We start from the raw sequence: 16,227 nt of genomic DNA, 5'->3' as shown, positions 1-16,227 counted from the left end.
AGTTAGACAGATGTAGTTCCCACATAGTAGGCTACTGTCCAGATCAGCTTTTTATTTGTCTTTTTCTTTCTATTCTCTTTTGTCCTGTGAGTAGACATGTCTGTTTCTTAAAGAAATTAGAATAGTGGTGTCATAAAATAACATTGAAATGACTCATGCCGCTTGGAGAATAGACCTTGCACTGGTTGTCCCATTTTCTTTAGTATTGCGCAACGGTTATTGTAGGTGCCAGGTTGAATGTGGATGATAATATTCAATATTTATACTGTCATCCCGCTGACACCAGGTTGAATATCAATTTTACAGTTTACAGGTTTTGCTATAAAGCTGAGATAATAGTAGTCGTTTTCTCATAGAGAACATTAAATCAAAAGCGACCGCGAATAACATTCCCTTATTCCCTTATTGCTACATGATGTGAAGTTGATCCATTATTAGGATGTCGAAATGAAGAACAATAAACGAATACAATCAAAGGCCGAGTTATGAATAGCATTGATTCTGGTGGTAGGTGAAGTCTCTCTCCCCTTTACGCATCTCAGACACTTCTATTCTGTAAGCCATGTTTACCCTGTGGCCACATTGCGTAGAATAACATATAATTACTTAAGTTATTACAACACAACTCAACCGAGAAACGGTAAATAATCAAGACTAAGTTGAAACACCAACAGATTCCTTTATCAAGTTCAAGGCTCATTTCAAAATTGGTATTAAATGCCGTTTAGAATTGTACATTTTCAGAGAGCGGTAGAGGGCAGTGTTCGGCGACGCTGCACAGCTGCAGAACCTACAGGCAGGTGAGAGAGAAAGAGAGAGAGGCGGAGGAGAATAGACGACATTTAGAATGTGACTAAAATACTTTACCAACTGCATTAGCCTGTAATATTTTATTATACTATTATATTTTCGAATATTTTTTTCTAAAGATAAAATATTCACTTATTCCTTGAGCCTGAAATACTGTCGGGAAAAAAAGTTGTTTTGTTGGGCTATATAGAGTGAAAACAACGAGAGGCTATCTGACAGCACCGAAATCAGAGGTTTATCGTTTACTCCCTGTCGGTTTGTCTATGCAACCTCTGCCAACACATCTGTTTCTCTAAATGACTTGCAGCTGCACTGTTGAATGTTGTTCAAGATATATGCATGTCAAATATATTTCAGCCCGTGAGCAGTTAGTTTATCAGTAGTCGGTCGGTACTCAGAAGTCTGACATGAAAATACATGGATTGTAATTAGATATACATGTTCAGTAGGCCCATAGCAACCAATTAGTTGCTATATGCCTCCAAGTTCATGATGACTGTTTAAATTAGGTTTGTTTTTCCACAATTTAAGCATGGTGTTTACGCACATCCGTGTCTGTAGTCCACTGGTACCGGTCCTGGAATGCGCTTGGTTGTATCGCGTTTATTATTACGGTATTATTATTGACTTATTACTTACGTGTTTATATTATACCCTTGGATACTCACTTCCCCTGTCATTTTTTAAAATTGTAGTCTACCTCAATCACATGCATGTTGAGAATTTGTTTCTATCTTACACAGTCCTCTCGTCAACTTTTGTATAGACCGTGTGTCAGTCAGTAACAATACAAAGGGATTTTCCAGCCATTCACAATAGCATTGGGAAACTAATGGGAAGCATACTGCTCTGCTGACAGCTTCTTTGTCAGTCCCACAGTGTTGCACGTGACATAACACTGCCTACTCTAAGATTGCTCACACTGCTTTTTTTCTGATATGATTCTATCTAATCCTTGTTATTCAAACCTGGAGATGTTCACTGTGTCTTCCACCTGACACTCCTGTATTGAGACCAGGGTGATGTTTCCAGTCTCCAGTTGGCCCTGAGAAAACAAATAGTCTCATTTGACGGGCACACCAAATGGCATGCTGTTGCACCTATAGTGCACTATTTGACCAAATCTGCTCAAAAGTAGTGCACTATGAAGGGAATAGGTTGCCATTTGAGATGGAAGCTTGTTGGGATGGAAACTTGTTCAGCGTATTTACAACACCATGCCCTGAACAAATGTGCTGCCTACTCTATTAATATTCATACAAACCCCTACACGGAAGGACATTAATTCAAGTGCTGTCTTAGGTTCCTGAGTCCGTCCTTTCAAATATAAGAAAGGTTTTCATATTTGATGAACTTATGAGTGCCCTTGACAGTTCTTGGTTGGTGGGGGTACTGAACAAAGATTCTCTTTGAGACTAATGCACACCAAAGCCTTGTGGACAGATGACTATAGTGGTGGTCTGTGTAACCATGGCGCCCACATATCTATCATTATATAAGGGGGAAGGGCGAAGTCAAAAGGCATCTGATATCAGCATAAATTATTTCTGTTCACTAATAAGTCTGATGGGTGGAATAATGAGTCGATGGCCCTGATCAAAGTTTTAATAGTGCATATTTATTAAGGCCTTGCTATATGGATTATTTCTGACGTCGGTGGTCAGTGCATCAATTGAGAGGGAACAACTGTGATACATGTTTACTGCAGACAGATCGAGGAACTTGATCTGACCAACCGGCCGTCTGCAGATATTAGGCCTACCAGGATAGGAAAAAAGGAGACCGTGGATGCATCCGAAATGGTACCCTATTCAGTATTTAGTTCACTAGTTTTGACCAGAGCCTATGCGTCTAAAATGGCACCCTATTCCCTATTTAGTTCACTAGTTTTGACCAGAGCCTATGCGTCTTAAATGGCACCCTATTCCCTATTTAGTTCACTAGTTTTGACCAGAGCCTATGGGTCTTAAATGGCACCCTATTCCCTATATAGTGTGCTACTTTTGACCAGAGCCCTATATCAGACACAGCCCATGCTCAATATAATCCTGACCTCTGGATGGTGGAGAAGAGAGAGTGCGTATGTCAGAGCCAGAGGAGATAACAGAGACTATACAGTGCAGTTTCTGGTCTGGTGTTCTGTACTTGAAGAGAGATAAAGTGCACGCAGGGGTGCTTTAAAAGCGTTCAGAGACTTCCTCTGTTACTCCTATCACCTTTAGCACATTTCATATGCATGCAACCACTTTATCTACAGCTGCCAGCTAATGTTGATGGGAGAATGTGATGCGAAGAAAAATGTTGGGCCCACAATTAAATTACATTGATTGAACTACTTTCATAGGGTCTCTACATAATAATGTTATGCCAGGGTTATTTTTCTCAAATCATTACTGAATAGTCAAACATTGGCATTCCAGAGGCCTCCTGCCACAATACAGACAGATTCATAATAAGATTGCCCCTGAGTTGTTCTGTCAGCAATGCATCTTGACAATAATAAGCAGAGCTAGATAACACCTCAACTATTGACCTGTCACTTGGCACAGAGAAGTTGTTTACATATTCCACGCTTTTAGACTGGTGGAATTCTGAGTGAAGGACACCAGTGCTTTCAAAGCAACCTACCAATGCCATGCTTTGACTTAAAGATGCCCTCAGAACTGCTGTACGGCTGTCTGGATGTGACGTACCTCCTTCCCTTTCCAGTCTGTGAAGTTTGGTTTTGCATGTTGATCTTTGTTCAGGGCTGTGGAATGTTGGAGGCAAAAGGAAGGACAGTGATCTATCCTTTAAAAGTTGGACTCAGCTCATGTTGTAACTGGGTTGGTGCTCACCAGAAAAGCCAGACTATGTAGCTCCCCACATGCCTTTTCAGATAAAACATCTCTCTGGTGTGTTTGGTGGTATTTGTGTTGGATCCAAAGGTGTTTGTGTGTGTGTGTGTGTGTGCGTGTGCGTGTGCGTGTGTGTGTGTGTGTGTGTGAGAGAGCGAGCATGAACACAAATGGCAAACAGTAAAGTAAATACATTGGAATAAAAGCTGGAGGCACATTGACTTGTGGATTCCCCTCCTTCACCTTGCTATCTATCTGGAGATAGCTGTTTGTATGTCACCTGGTGTTGATGATAGGTTCCCTCCCTGAGGGGATTGTCATGGGGCTAGTTTCGAGTGAGAAGGACAGGTTAGTGTACCCGATACCTTGTGCTCTCACCTCTCTCTGCCTCAAAGCCATCTCTCTCTCGCTCTGCCTCTCTCTCTGCCCCCCCCTCTCTCTCTCTCTCTCTCTCTCTCTCTCTCTCTCTCTCTCTCTCTCTCTCAGAAAACACCATCTATTTCTCCTGCTGCCAGTTGACAGGAATAATACTGGTGCCGTTGTGGACAGCCGAGCAGAGCCCTAGATCTTTCATGTGATGGGGAAAGCAACATAATGGAAAGGTCCTATTTAGCAGAGTGATAGCTGGGACCTGTTGCCTGTTTGATTCATTATTTCACTTGCCATTAAGGAGGTAAAAATAAAGGCTCCCGGGCTCCTGTTCTAGGATAGCTCAGACTATTGTGTTTTTGTCATGTTGCCAGCAAAATACAGGGTACATTTCAGTCAATTACTTTTCTTGGGTTTCATGGGAATAAGGAAGTGAGTGTAGAGTGTTGAGTAGATGAAAAATGATTGTTAACACAAGACTATACTATCTATACTAGAGAGAAAAGGAATAGCCTGCATGGCGTTTCTCTCTGAGTGGGGAGGTTGCTCGCACACAGAGTCAATGGATGTGAATGAATTATTCTATGAAATCTGTCTGGACTCTGACTGGACCCATTCAATCTCTCAGGACCTATGGTGGTCATTGTGTTTAAATACTGTGTGCTTGGCGTGGCCTTCAGAGTGTTTGTCTCTGTGTGTGTCCCAAATGTCACCCTATTCCCTATACAGTGCAGTCATTTTAACCAGGGCAAATAGTGCACTATATAGGGAATAGGGTTCCATTTGAGACACATGCTCTGTGTGTAACCTGGTCTCTGTTGTTCGCTGCACCAGCCAGCACCACCAGCCTGTGAAATCCGATATGGCCGCTACCATCTGAAACCGCTAATTAATACTTGATGCGAGTGAACGGGCTCACTTTGTCTTATTGTTGTTGATCTTGTTGTTGTTTTCCTCCTCCCCTCCTTATTGTTGTTGTTCTTGGAGAAGGAAGAGAAGAAAATGGCTACTTAAAGTCTGGAAGTAAAACATTTATATTTTTAAGTTCTGAAATTCAGTTGAATGACAGTCTGGTCAACAATTTATAAATGTATTTTTGCTGACCTAAAATTACACTGTTATAATGATTGTTGCTTGCATGAACACACACACACACACACACACACATCTGTTTGTTTAGGTTTGTGTAGGTTTGTTTATAGTCTTGAAGGTACACTATAGTGTATATGCCATCCAAACATCAACTGACCATATTTATTATGTATTGATGATATGCTTTTGTTGTTGGCCAACTCTCTATGAAATCTCTCAGCTTTTGTTATTACATTTCTGCCCCCCCCCCCCCCCCCCCGCTGTTAAAGGAGGGCCAGCTGTAGTTGTATGTGAAGCAGACGTGAAGGCTTTTCTGTCCCATCGCTCACAGCTCTGTCCAGCCCAACAAGGCCTCAGTGAGGAGCAGAAAGAAAGAGGGGTGAGGCAGGAAACACTCCCACAGTTGATTTGGCCATTGTGGGGGAGGAACACTTTTCTCATTGATGCCGTGGATACATATTGAAATGGTGAACCCCCCCCTCCCAAAGCTTTAGGAAGGGGCTCTTTGAGAGCAACAGGCGACCCAGAGGACTGTGGTAGGAGATGGGTGTTAGAGGCTTTGTGGTGATGGTGGAAACATTGTCCCTGCTCCAGTGATTTAATACCCCTGTATTCAAGAAGGAGCTCTTTCTGACTGTCCCTGTGTGTGACGGGCTGTGTGTGCGTGTAGGCCTCTGAGGTTGTCTCTCTCCTCTCCATAGCCCCTTTGAGGTTTCAGCCTTGAGGCCTTTAGCCCAGGGTCAATGTCTCGTCCTTTGTGAATGTGGAAATGTACTCTCACTCAATACAAAACCTATTCCTTTCCTTTTAGACTTGCAAAAGTAAAGAAGCCTCTATCTTTGCCTAAGGCTTTGCTCCAACAGTGAATAGCTGTCCATTTGGTTGGGAAGGTATATTACTGGAGACTTGAGAAGGAAACTACCAGAATTTGTGTCTTTCAAGGATTTTATGTAATCTATCACAAGACATCTAGTGGCCCGATTTTCTGTTACTTACAAAAAGGACCTTAGATTCCGGTAACTTTGATAAATTACCGGTAGCTTTGGTAAATTACCGGTAGCTTTGGTAAATTACCGGTAGCTTTGCAATCCTAGTTGTAGGATACGGATTCTCAGCTTCTATATTTTGTAGAAGGAGGAGCATATACTCTCCTTATCTGGTTTTCATTTACAGTCGCTGGTAAGAAGAAGCTGTTTTGTCCTCTTCCTTTTCTCAGTCCAATAACACAGGGTTTGTAATGTGTACAAGACAGAGCCATAGCCGCGGGATGTAGGGGTGCTGAGGGTGCTGCACCAACCACTAAAAAATTATCATTAAAAATAATACATACTTTTCTCACAAAAGTAGTGCATTCAGCCTTTACTAGTCCTTTACTAGTCCTTTATTAGTGGACTGGTATAGAGTTCTGTAGCGTGGGCACATTTTTTTTTTAGCAACTTAGCTTTGGCAAAAAAGTTAGTTGTATAATTAAGAGAAGTATTTTGCAGGATTCAATAGTTGGAATTGTAAGAGTTCCATTGTCCTTGCTCTGTGATTGTACCTCTAATGGGATCCAGAAAGAACAAAACCCTGCCATCAAACATTTACATCAAAAGGTGCCAAGTTATGGCCAAATACCCAAAACATCCACATCAAATTCAATATTTTTCTTGATCAAATAACATGGAAAACAACCAGTTTTTGTGCAGTATTTAAATTACCATCCTTACAAACCACTTAATGTAAATGTACATTACTGTATTGTACATAGGCTGGTCATCTTGGTTTGTACCTGTAGACTTTCCATCACCATGAAGAAAAACAATGACCAATACAGTAATTGAGTACATTGAGACATCAAGTGGTTTGTGATGACGTGATGATGTGGCTCTGTTGGAGGAGCATGGCACTTACACCACTAGGGTTGTGGGTTCGATTCCCACAGGGAACTACTGCAAGTTGCTCATTTCAGTTCACACATAGAAATACACTGCATTTGAAATGTATTCAGACCTCTGGACTTTTTCCACATTTTGTTACCTTACAGCCTTATTCTAAAATTGATTAAATAATAAAATTAATCAATCTACACACAATACCCCATAATGACAAAGCTAAAACAGGTTTTTATAAATGTTAGCACATTTATAAAAGTAAAAAATATAAATACCTTATTTACATAAGTATTCAGAGCCTTTGCTGTGAGACTCGAAATTGAGCTCATGCGCATCCTGTTTCCATGGATCATCCTTGAGATGTTTATACAACTCGATTGGAGTCCACCTATGATAAATTCAATTGATTGGACATGATTTGGAAAGACACACACCTGTCTATAAGGTCCCACAGCTGCACGTCAGAGGAAAAACCAAGCCATGAGGTCGAAGGAATTGTCCGTAGAGCTCCGAGACAGGATTGTGTTGAGGCACAGAACTGGGGAAGGCTACCAAAAAATGTCTGCAGCATTGAAGGTCCCCAAGAACACAGTGGAGTCCATCATTGTAAAATGGAAGAAGTTTGGAAACACCAAGACGCTTCCTAGACCAAGACTCTTCCTAGAGCTGGCCGTACGGCCAAACTGAGCAATCGGGGAAGAAGGATCTTGGACAGGGAGAATCGTCCCGTCAACCTCTAATAAATACACGGGACAAGACCGTAATAACAATACACGGGACGAGAACCGTAATAACAATACACGGGACGAGACCCGTAATAACAATACACAGGACGAGACCCGTAATAACAATACACGGGACCCGTAATAACAATACACAGGACGAGACCCGTAATAACAATACACGGGACGAGACCTGTAATAACAATACACGGGACGAGACCCGTAATAACAATACACGGGACGAGACCCGTAATAACAATACACGGGACGAGACCTGTAATAACAATACACGGGACGAGACCCGTAATAACAATACATGGAGCGAGACCCGTAATAACAATACACGGGACGAGACCCGTAATAACAATACACGAGACCCGTAATAACAATACACGGGGCGAGACCCGTAATAACAATACACGGGACCCGTAATAACAATACACGGGACCCGTAATAACAATACATGGGACGAGACCCGTAATAACAATACACGGGACCCGTAATAACAATACACGGAACGAGACCCGTAATAACAAGTACACGGAACGAGACCCGTAATAACAATACACGGAACGAGACCCGTAATAACAATACACGGGACGACACCCGTAATAACAATACACGGGACGAGACACGTAATAACAATACACAGGACGAGAACCGTAATAACAATACACGGGACGAGACCCGTAATAACAATACACGGGACGAGACCCGTAATAACAATACACAGGACCCGTAATAACAATACACGGAACGAGACACGTAATAACAATACACAGGACGAGACCCGTAATAACAATACACGGGACGAGACCCGTAATAACAATACATGGGACCCGTAATAACAATACACGGGACCCGTAATAACAATACATGGAGCGAGACCCGTAAAAACAATTGCACACTAACACGGTAACACGCAAGCCGATACAACAGAGCACAGGTTCTCACAAGACCAACGGACATGGAACAATAATCAACAAGAACAATGGGGAACAGAGGGCACATATACAGTATACCCATACTAATCAGGTGGAATGGGAACCAGGTGTGCGTAATGACACAAGACAGTCATGATCCAGTTCAGTGACGCCTAGAAGGCCCGTGACGTAGGCCTCCGGAGCTGATGAACGGAATGAGCAACAGTGCCAGGGGAATCCGTGACACCAACCAAAGCCACTCCTCAGTGAAAGGCACAATGACAGCCCGCTTGGAGTTTTCCAAAAGGCACCTAAAGAACTCTCAGACCATGAGAAACAAGATTCTCTTGTTTGTTGAAACCAAGATTGAAATCTTTGGCCTGAATGCCAAGCGTTACATCTGGAGGAAACATGGCACCATCCCTACGGTGAGGCATGTTGTTGGCAGCATCATGCTGTGGGGATGTTTTTCAGTGGCAGGGACTGGGAGACTAGTCAGGATTGAGGGAAAGATGAATGGAAAAAAGTACAGAGAAATCCTTGATTAAAACCTGCTCCAGAATACCTCCGACTGGGGTGAAGGTTCACCTTCCAACAGGATAACGACCCCATAGTAAGCACACAGCCAAGACAACACAGGAGTGGTTTTGGGACAAGTCTCTGAATGTCCTTGAGTGGCCCAGCCAGAACCCGATCAAACATGTCTGGGGAGACTTGAAAATATCTGTGCAACGACGCTCCCCATCCAGCCTGACAGAGCTTGAGAGGATCTGTAGAGAAGAATTGGAAAAAAAAATACAGATTGTGCCAAGCTTTTAGCCTCATACCCATAAAGACTTGAGGCTGTAATCGCTGCCGAAGGTACTTCAACAAAGTGATAATATATAGATAATTATCAGACTCAAGTTACTCATGCTGGTAAACACTCAAACTGTTTTTTTTGTTGTCGCAAAAGTAGTGCACTGGGTCTTTACTAGTCCTGTATTATCAGATCGATAGACGTCTGTAGTATCGGTGCGAGCAAATCGAAGCACTCCCACCCCCAAACTACTTCCCGCGTCTATGAACAGAGCCGTTAGCTACAGCCACTCCACACTTAATCACCGATTTGTCCATTAACTGTCTGTGATTAGCTGTTTCCAGTGGGACATTTAATAGTCTCATTAGTGTTAGTGCTGACTGTCATGTAGTCCTCCCGGTTGCCTAGCTAGAGAGCAGCCTGTGTGTGTGTCTGTGTGTGGCCTGATAGAGCAGCCAGAGCCAGTGACATATGATGGCTAATTTAGCCCAGTAACATCCTCTCCCCTGGTCAGAAGCTCTTCAACGCAATCAAATAATTAACAGTAAGAAGTCTGTGTCCCAAATGGCACCATATTCCCTACATAGTGCACTACTTTTGACCAGATCCCTATGGCCTCTTGTCAAAAGTAGTGCACTATGTAGGGATTATGGTGCCATTTGGCAGGTATCCTAAGCATCCATCCTCTTCCCTCCGGCATCTTCTGTTCTTCCCTCCCTCTTCGTCTTTATGTCCTCATGTGCATAGCGCTGTATCTCATCATCACATTCAAATAGAGCATCTTAAAAGTGTCTGAGAGTCACACTGTGGGCCTAATGATATTGCTCAGCTACATGTGATGGGAGAATCACATACTCAGTTCGGTGTTGATTAGAAACGTTACAAAAGGCCAGGTTAAATTCATCTTTGAGCTGCAGGCAGATTGAGCTGCAGGCAGAATCAGAGTTTGACATTGAAACCATGGATAAATGTACCACCTTGGGTTTGAGTGACAGTTATGGCAGTTGTGTAACTTGCAGTTACAAGCATGCAACTTGCAGTTGTGTAACAAGCAGTTACATAACCTACAGCACGGTTAAGGAACGTAATATTTCTGACATTTTCGGACTACTAAACAACTATTGATTTAGACTCACCTCAAGTTGCAAAGAAAACAGGCGCTGCCTCCACTATTCCAGCACCATTTCAACTTCAACATTTCAACATCATCTAATCACCTACAGTATGCTTAGTCTAATACAGTGACAACAAAAAAATACCAAAAACAATTTAGTCCAATCAACGTTAGTGTCACGACAGGTTGGAATGACAGGGCCCTCATCGACCACTACCGATGCAGCCTGCGTGAGGATGTCCGTCGGTGAGTTGGCCTGCAGGGATGCCACCATCACCTTTGACCAGCTGGTGGATCTGTCCATTCGGTTGGATAACCTGCTGGATACCCGCGGACGTCCAGAGAGGGCTCTGTTGGTTCCTGGGAGGGGCTGCGCTCAGGGAGGCCGGAGGAGGGGCCTTCACATGCACCATCTGTGGCCGCAGAGGGTACACTGCTGGTCGGTGCCGGGTTGGTGCCTCTGGGAGTTGAGGCAGCAGGCAGGGCTCTCTGGCGTCACCCCAGGTGAGTTTGCACCACTCTCATCCACAGCCCTCTGTTGTCCACCTGTTTGAGCATGTTTTTCCCCTGAGTTTTCCCCGCATTCCCAGCATAAGGCACTCGTCGATTCAGGCGCGGCTGGGAATTTTAGCGACAGAGCATTCGCCCTTAGTTTAGGAATCCCCATTGTTCCTGTGGTTAGACCCTTCCCGTTACACGCTCTGGATAGTCGACCATTAGGGTCCGTGTTAATTAGGGAAGCCACCATCTCCCTGGGCATGGTGACGCAGGGGGGTCACGAGGGGAGAATCAGTCTCTTCCTCATTGATTCTCCTGCGTTTCCCATGGTACTAGGCGTGCCCTGGTTAGCTCGTCATGACCCCACTATTTCATGGCAACAGAGGGCTCTCACGGGGTGGTCGCGAGAGTGCTCAGGGAGGTGTATAGGGGTTTCCGTTGGTGCTACTAGGTGGAAAGTCCAGACCAGGACTCCACCGTGCTCATCCCCCCTGAATATGCCGATTTGGCTTTCGCCTTCTCCAAAAAGAAGGAGACTCAATTACCACCCCATCGACGGGGGGATTATGCGATAAATCTCCTGATAGACGCCGCACTTCCCCGGAGTCGTGTATCCCCTGTTGCAAGCGGAGATGGCGGCTATGGAGACATATGTCTCTGAATACCTGCGTCGGGTACATTGAGTCCTCTACTTCAACGGCCTCCTCAAGTTTAATTTTTGTGAAGAAGAAGGAGGGAGGTCTGTGCCCGTGTATTGACTATCGAGGTCTAAATCAAATCACGGTGAGGTACAGTTACCCGCTACCTCTCATCGCCACAGCGATTGAGTCAATGCACGGGGCGCGCTTCTTCACTAAACTGGATCTCAGGAGCACTTACAACCTGGTGCGTATCCAGGAGGGAGACGAGTGGAAGATGGCGTTCAATACCACCTCAGGGCATTATGAGTACCTCATCATGCCGTACGGGTTGATGAATGCTCCATCAGTCTTCCAATCCTTTGTAGACAAAATTTTCAGGGACCTGCATGGGCAGGGTGTAGTGATGTATATCGATGACATTCTGATATACTCCGCTACGCGCGCCGAGCATGTGTGCCCTGGTGCGCAGGGTGCTTGGACGACTGTTGGAGCATGACCTGTAAGTCAAGGCTGAGAAATGCCTGTTCTTTCAGCAGGCCGTCTCCCTCCTAGGGTATCGCATTTCCAACTCAGGGCTGGAGATGGAGAGTGACCGCATTTCAGCCATGCGTAATTGGCCGACTCCCACCATGGTAAAAGGAGGTGCAGCGGTTTTTAGGGTTTGCCAATTACTACCGGAGATTTATCCAGGGTTTTGGCCAGGTGGCGGCTCCCATTACCTCACTGCTGAAGGGGGGTCCTGTACGTTTGCAGTGGTCGGCTGAGGCGGACAAGGCTTTTGGTCACCTGAAGGCTCTGTTTACCTCAGCTCCCGTGCTGGCCCATCCGGATCCCTCTTTGCCGTTCATAGTGGAGGTGGACGTGTCCGAGGCTGGGATAGGAGCCGTACTCTCTCAGCGCTCGGGCACATCACCGAAGCTCCATATCTGTGCCTTCTTCTTGAAGAAGCTCAACCCGGCGGAGCGGAACTATGATGTGCGGGACCGGGAGCTGTTGGCTGTGGTTAAGGCTTTGGCTTGAGGGTGCTAAACACCCTTTTCTCATCTGGACTGACCAGAGTACATCCGGGCAGCGAGGAGACTGAATCCTCGCCAGGCAAGTTGGGCCATGTTTTAATACTCGTTTTGTGTTCACTCTGTCCTATAGACCAGGTTCCCAAAATGCGAAGGCAGACGCACTGTCCCGGCTCTATGACACAGAGGAGCGGCCCATGGATCAGACTCCCATACTCCCGGCCTCCTGCCTGGTAGCGTCGGTTGTATGGGAGCTGGTCGCGGACGTTGAGCAGAGCGGACGTTGAGCAGAGTCCGCTCCCCTCAAGTGTCCCATTGGGCGTCTGTACATTCCGTCTACTGTCCGTGACCATTTGATCTATTGGGCCCACACGTCACCCTCCTCTGGTCATCCGGGGATCGGTCGGACGGTGCGCTGTCTGAGTGGGAAGTACTGGTGGCCTACCTTGGCAAAGGACGTGAGTGTTTATGTTTCCTCCTGCTCAGTATGCGCCCAGTGTAAGGCTCCTAGACACCTGCCCAGAGGTAAGCTACATACCTTTCCCGTTCCACAACGTCCTTGGTCACACCTGTCGGTGGATTTTCTGATCGATCTTCCTCTCTCACAGGGAAACACCACGATCCTGTTCGTTGTGGATCGTTTCTCTATGTCCTGTTGTCTCCTCCCTCTGTCCCTGTCTCTTTACGGCCCTACAGACTGCGGAGGCCTTGTTTACACACGTCTTCCGGCACTTCGGGGTGCCTGAGGATATAGTATCTGATCGAGGTGCCCAGTTCACTTCGAGAGTCTGTAGGGATTTCATGGAACGTCTGGGGGTCTCGATCAGCCTTACCTCGGGTTTTCACCACGAGACTAATGGGCAGGTGGAGTGAGTGAACCAGGATGTGGGCAGGTTTCTGCGGTCTTATTGCCAGGACCGGCCGGGGGAGTGGGTGGCGTTCATGCCATGGGCAGAGATGGTGCAGAACTCGCTCTGCCACTCCTCCACAAACCTCTCCCCTTTCCCGTGCTTATAGGGGTACCAGCCGGTTCTGGCGCCGTGGCATCAGAGTCAGACCGAGGCTCCTGCGGTGGACGAAGGGTTCAGGCATGCGGAGGAGACATGGGAGGCCGCCCATGCTCACTTCCAGCGGGCCGCGCGGCGCCAAACAAACAGTGCAGACCGTCACCACAGTGAGGCCCCGGTGTTCGCACCTGGGGACCGGGTCTGGCTCTCGACCCGAAACTTGCCCCTCCACCTGCCCTGCCAGAAGCTGTGTCCATGGTTTGTGGGGCCTTTTAAAGTCCTGGTCCGCTTCAGGAGTCTGAGGTACGGGAGTCTGGACATTGAGGGGGTCCCGGCGTACTCCGTTCGGTCCATCCTGGATTCGAGGCGTCGGGCGAGGGGCCTTCAATACCTCATGGAGTGGGAGGGGTACGGTCTGGAGGAAAGGTGCTGGGTTCCGGTGGAGGACGTGTTGGACCCTTCAATGCTGCGGGAGTTCCACCGTCTCCTGCCGGATCGCCCTGTGCCTCGCCCTCCGGTTCGTCCCCGAGGCCGGTGTCGGCGTGCTGCTGGAGCCGCGCATCAAGGGGAGGGGGGGTACTGTCACGACTTCCGCCGAAGTAGGCTCCTCTCCTTGTTCAGGTGGCGTTCGGCGGTCGACTTCACCCGTCTTCTAGCCATCGCCGCTCCACTTGTCATTGTTCCATTTGTTTTGTCTTGTTTCCCCGCACACCTGGTTTACATTCCCTAATCACACTACATATATGTTCCCTCTGTTTCCCCCATGTCTTTGTGTGCAATTGTTTTGTTACATGTTTCGTGTTGCGCGCCAGGCTGGTTTTTCCCCGGGTACTGTGTTGAACCCGAGTGTGTTTAATTGTTTAACTTTTGCATTATTGTGACTGTTGTCGCGCTTTGCACTTTTGCAATTTGGGTGGAGGTTTTTGACGCAGTTGTGTCCCTCTGTTGTTACTTCTGCCAATTAAAGTGTGCACCTGATCACAACTCTCCGCTCTCCTGCACCTGACTTCTTACCAGTAGCGCTCCACCTGACAGTAAGCTAAATACAGTATGATGTGGCTGTCCAAGCTACTGATTTCTCTGTGTGTGTGTGTGTGTGTGTGTGTGTGTGTGTGTGTGTGTGTGTGTGTGCGTGTGTGTGTGTGTGTGTGTGTGTGTGTGTGTGTGTGTGCATGCAAGCAGAAAACACATGTTGACTCACCCTACTTGTAGAGAAAAGCCAATACCATCCTCCTCTTTCATGTTCATGCCTGAACGGTCTATGACTCTGTCATACAGTACACACTTTTAGTTTTTGTTGTCCTAAGCCACCAGGCTAAAATGCTTGCTCGCTAGCCTAACTTCCTTTCATGGGCAATGACGTACCAGGCCAAGTAGTTAACATTAGCCAGCCAACTACATCTAGCTACATGTTGAACTTCCCGCTCTCCAGGGGCACAATGTATGAATGTATGGTTTGCTCAGAATCGCCATTATAATCATTGGCCAGTACAAAGATTTAAGTAAAACCACAAGTCCAAATCATTATCTCCATCCATGGCTAATTTAGGAAAGGGTGGATTTTAGCTAGCTAGCTAGCAACCGGAGGACAACGACACAACAAGTTACAATAATTCAAGTTTTCGGTCAATTACATTTGGCTTCTAATGTGATGTGATTGGTTTGAAGCCAAATCCAAACTGGCTTTCCATTACACTTTTTTATGGTGCGCCATGACCATTCACAGCTGAGCTCACTCAGTTTCGCTCAACGCTGATTAAATAATAATAATAAAGGGAGGCCAAATGCTCACTGGCTTCCCTTGCATTCAATGCTATGGGTGGCAACAATGTCATACTCTTTTTGACAGCATTAGATGGGCTACACATACAGAGACAGAGGGGCGGGGTTTTGTTCGCTTGGATTCTTTCTCTGGTGAGATAGATTCAGCCTCTTACGAATTGAAGGAAATCTATGAAACACAGAGAGACGACAGAAACATTATTTTGTATGTTATTTCGTGGCATCCATGATCAAAGGCCGTTTTTCTGAGCTGATGAATCTGTTCTCATCTTGAAAGGTTTCCATTATGCTGTGTAGACTAATAAGACCTTGTAGTGGGTTGAAAGCAATTGTCAGGTACATCATGAAAAATTAATGAATCATTCAATTTGGATTAATTTCTTTTTTAAACAAACCTTGTAACACATTTTAGTCAAAGCTTTCAACATGTTTATTTAATGTCTTCTGTAATCTCTTTTTTGTTTCAAATTTCAAAGCAATTGCTTTCATTCAAGTCAACAACTAAGCTTTTTTTCTCCACGTCCTTCACTTTCCCTTTATGTCTCTGGCTAACGTGTGACACAATCTCTTCTCTCTCTCTGTGGACCCCTACAGTAATTGGTGGACCCTGATATTAAATTCTCATAGACATGGAAAAGGGTGCAATAACCTATAGAGGTCACGTAGCCTATGCACACTTGTCTGGAGTATATTTCACATTTCAGAGACCATGGTCATGTGAGCCCTCTTGCTGTGAAATGAGATAT

At 45.7% G+C, this 16,227-nt stretch overlaps 1 protein-coding gene across 11 annotated transcripts in view; it reads left to right on the top strand.

Annotated features, from left to right (window-relative positions):
* Positions 1-16,227, top strand: part of LOC110501806 (semaphorin-5B) — a 289,412-nt gene that overhangs the window by 835 nt on the left and 272,350 nt on the right. The window lies entirely within an intron of this gene.

This window comes from Oncorhynchus mykiss, chromosome 22 (assembly GCF_057628025.1).
Source record: "Oncorhynchus mykiss isolate SJ-2025 chromosome 22, ASM5762802v1, whole genome shotgun sequence".
Taxonomy (NCBI): Eukaryota; Metazoa; Chordata; class Actinopteri; order Salmoniformes; family Salmonidae; genus Oncorhynchus; species Oncorhynchus mykiss.
This window is presented reverse-complemented; position numbering and strand designations above follow the sequence as displayed.